We start from the raw sequence: 3080 nt of genomic DNA, 5'->3' as shown, positions 1-3080 counted from the left end.
GAGAGTTGGCAACCATGCAATTTCTAGGTGAGGAAAAGCTGCCTGCGCCACCTAGATAGCACGAACGAGGGTTACGTTTGGCATCTTATCTTGAATGGCGATCGTGAACGCGTCGCTCCATAAATGTTTGTGGTTAATTTGGGTTATTTAATGCAGGTAGTAATTTTTGCATTTCTTTATATCGTATTTGTGTTTTGTATGCCGCATTTTATACTTTGTGTGTTTGAATCTTTGTTTTTGAAATTTACTTGGTTTAACCGCAATGCAGAATCGCATGTGTGATACCGTTATACTATTGTTTGTAATTGTTTACGTTTTTGGTGTAATGCTTGCTTAATTTATGTTTATTGATGTTGATTACTTGGTCTTGTCCCTGAAGTAACATTCATGTAAGTTTTGATAATTTTATTTTAATATGTGGAAATTACCAATTCGTTTGAGGTATGTACTGACTTGTTGTTTGTTACTAACAATTTTGTCCGTGAATGAAGCAGTCACGAGGATGGTAAAAAAAACTGTAGTCAAAATTGAAGTACGACACCTAATTCCGTGATTGTCTTCGACATCCAACTGTAAACTCGAAACCCCGAAACCAGGGGCGGGCTACCCATCTTGCAGGAGCGGGATTACGCTAATCAAAGCTCTTCAGTTTAGAATCTATGTGCGATAAATGAGTGGCGATTCAATAATTTCCACATATCTTGTTTTTAGTCAAATTTGCCTACAAGGCCATGTAATTTTCCATCTTGCTTTTAACAAAAGGACTTTATTGCACCAAAGATGAGTCACATCCCGTACTCTTAATCCTTTCTCAGAATTAGGTACCTGCTACTGCCTGACCCATTGTTCCCAAAAACTTGCTTTTAACCTTGAGTGTAACCAACATATTTGTATATATGCATTTACTATCTTTGTTAACTACTGCTTAAACTAAATATTTTGTTAATTAACTTTTGGACTGTATTAATCAAACTGCGAAGTTTTTCTTACGTCGTACTCTTTTTACCCTTAGCAGTTACTTTTGCGAGAGTACGACACCTTTTGGCTTTGCTTGCTTTGTTTATATTAATTTACTAAATTTCCAAGCTTTTACAATCATAATAATTACGATCATTATTAAACAAACTTTTCACAATTTCAGTGTTTTATTTTACATTCCTTCCTTACTGTGCTTCAGGTCATAGCGTTCTTACAATTAACGTAAGGGAGCTCTGCCTTAGATGTCTTATCACGTGCCACTTTTCAAATTTAAGCGGGATCTTGTTTAGTTTTGGAGGGAATAGTCATTCGGGTGGCCACTTTTAAACGTTGCTAGGTTGACTTTATTTCCGTGTTCTGGTAGTGTGAGGTTAGCGTAGAACCTGGAGGTTAAATACACTACAAGGTAATGCTACGAATGGCTTCAACGGCGGTTCAAAATTTGAGATTTTTATTGTGTGCAGGTAGCGAAGTTAGCGACCTCAAAGCATAAGCACTGCGCAGTCATAGTGACGCGTTCCCGCGGATTGTCACTGTCTGTAATCTAATTTACTTATTCAAGATGACCGCCGATTGGATATGGGGCTATCGTTCATAAGACACAACCTAGACAAGGCTCTTTCCTAGTCGACACAACAGTTACCGATACGTTACGGTAACAGGTGGTCTTATGTCACGATCCCTACTTTGATATTTGTAGCGCTACTAAAAATGGCCGACTGCTCCTTAAAGAGCGTAAATAAGTTATAGTGACGATGATAAGACGTATCGGTAACTGTTCCACAACAGTTGTGTCTTATGAACCCGCCCATTAATTCATAAGAAAACCAAAGAAGAAAACGAACCACCAATTACCTCCACGTAACTAGCCCCCCCACTTTGGAAAAACAATACATCGGTACATGAAAAATTATGAGCTATTTATGAGCTTTCAGAATAGATATGTCCCAATTTTTGAGCTCAACCGGTTGAACAGGAATCCTCAATTTTGAGTGGGGCGGCCAGCGACGTGAGTAGTCAGCCCCCCCCACGGTTAAAAAAAGTAATTTAGCAAAACATGATAACATTAGATTTATGAGCTATTTATGAGCTCTTAGAATAGTTAAGCCCCAATTTTTGAGCTCAACCGATCGAGCAGGAATTAGCGATTTTTAGTAAACAAAAAATGGGCAAAAACATGATGACATTAGAATTATGAGCTATTTATGAGCTGTCAGAATATTTAAGTCCTAAACTTTGTTCTCAATAGGTCGAGCAGGAATTCGTGATTTTGAGTGGGGCGGCCAGCGAAGTGAGTAGACAGCCCCCCCACGGGCGAAAAAAAAATTATAAGCAAAACATGACCACACTAGAATTATGAGCTATTTATGAGCTCTCAGATTAGTAAAGTCCCAGTTTTGTAGCTCAACCGGTCGAGCAGGAATTAGTGACTTCCAGAAAAAAAATGACATTAGGTACTTCTGTGCGAGATTTTCGTATTTTTAGGTGGACTGAGGAGGGGAGAGAGTACGTGAGCATGAATTAATATTGTGAAATATCCTTTATTTCGGAATGTTTAGTGGTTTACGAGCTGACAGGTATCCCATTTTGGAATTTTTAGCTGCAACTCCTGTGCATGGTTGCTAGAGAAAAAAGGAACCTATAAGTTAAAACTGATACATATTGCTCTTACACATTATATATTGGTGCAAAGTTGCTCGATGAATCTCGGCGAAAAAGAAACAAGTATAAATTGTGCACAGGTCTTGTGCAGATAACGCGCATTTTTTTAACCGAAATAGCTTTTGTTTTGACATCACCAATGGATATATTTCTTGCTTGCCGTTGTTGAGGTATAAGGGAATATACCCGATCACGATAAGAGGTCGAGGAGGAGGGCTAAGGTTGGTAGAAATTAATTCCTTTCGTTGAGACCTTTCATAAGAGTACCATGAAGGATAAAACTAGTTCCACTCCCCCCCTTTCCCCCAGCACCCTGTACTTTGATAAGAAGACAGAAAGAAGGGCAGTAGTTGGTAGAAAACGGTTTCTTTCGTTATAACCTATAATTAGAATACAATGAGAGATAAAATTAATTGTACCCCCCCCCCCCCCCAGGCCCC

This window comes from Photinus pyralis, unplaced genomic scaffold, assembly GCF_008802855.1.
Source record: "Photinus pyralis isolate 1611_PpyrPB1 unplaced genomic scaffold, Ppyr1.3 Ppyr1.4_LG8, whole genome shotgun sequence".
Classification (NCBI taxonomy): Eukaryota; Metazoa; Arthropoda; class Insecta; order Coleoptera; family Lampyridae; genus Photinus; species Photinus pyralis.
This window is presented reverse-complemented; position numbering follows the sequence as displayed.